Raw genomic sequence first — 1,308 nt, forward strand, 5'->3', positions numbered from 1 at the left:
TAAAGCCCTTAACATGTTTCCATTATCATCGGTTTCTGATTTTTAATTTTGGATGTTGAATTCAGTTTAATGTTTAGATTTCTTGTTACAGATTATTTGAAGTGATTGATGGTTTGCTGATTTTTCTCCTAAGTATTCATATCATGTATTTATTATGTATTGTTGTTTGTTTTTGTGAAACCATGAGAGGCTAAACACCACGATTGAGGTTTTGGGATCGATGATGTTGTTATAACTGTATTTTCATAAAATGAGTGAAAGACATTCAGTGTTAATAATCTGTAGTTTTACATTTTACATCTATATAATTTGATGAGTGCACACATTAAATTGAGCTTGTATCTGGTATTTGTTCAACAGAAAAATATCAGTTACGAAAAAATTAACCTACACTAATGAATTGGAGTTGAAGTTTAAGTTCGAGAGAAATTAGTTTCACCTCGAACCATTGGACGCAAGGGTCTATGTTAGTACCAACCTAAGGCTGAGAAGATGTGAGTGAAAGGTTCCTGATTAGACACGAGAAGTGTCAGATGAAATTAAGTCACAATGATTTTTGTAAGTATTGAATCACCTAAAATTATATTACGGAAGAACACTAAAACTAACGTTATGGTGAACAAGATGACGGTTTGTCTTAATCAATTGAATCAATTTTACAATGAAATAGTCTGTTAATCATTAATCTAGAGTTTGATTGCATGTTTTAGCACATATAACATTTCAACTAAAGCCAATTTACTTTCCATTATTATTTATTTTGGAGATAATACCAACATTGGATTAAACGCGTCAAAGAAACCTTATCTATCAAAATAATCTTTGTGGGATAGACCTCTACTCTAGTTTAGTTTTGTAAGTTGACATCGACCATTTACACTTCTTATTCAAAGGGTAAGTTTTGATGTATCTGTACCCCTTATTTATTCAAGTTATCTTGGTTGTTTAAATTCTCTAGGTTATTCACGTTGTCCTGGTTATTATCATCATTGTTTCCCCAAAGACCTAACCCTAATTCTTCATGATCCCTCGATTGATTTTTCTGCATTGGAGTAAAGCTCTTTCAGGTTCGCTGTCTAGTGTTACAAGTTCTCCTTTCGGAGACAAACTTAAAAATCAAGTTCCTGCAATCACAAGCTAAGATCAACTAACTGACACCTCAATATTCGAATTCATGTAAAAATAAGAAGATCAAATATAAATCAATATCTAAATCCCTGAAAGCAGCTCCAATAACTTATTCGTCCCCGATATACACGCACGTGTACTTGATCCCTAAAAATAATTTATATTCTTAAAGAAAAGAAT

Source organism: Solanum lycopersicum, chromosome 4 (assembly GCF_036512215.1).
Source record: "Solanum lycopersicum chromosome 4, SLM_r2.1".
Taxonomy (NCBI): domain Eukaryota; kingdom Viridiplantae; phylum Streptophyta; class Magnoliopsida; order Solanales; family Solanaceae; genus Solanum; species Solanum lycopersicum.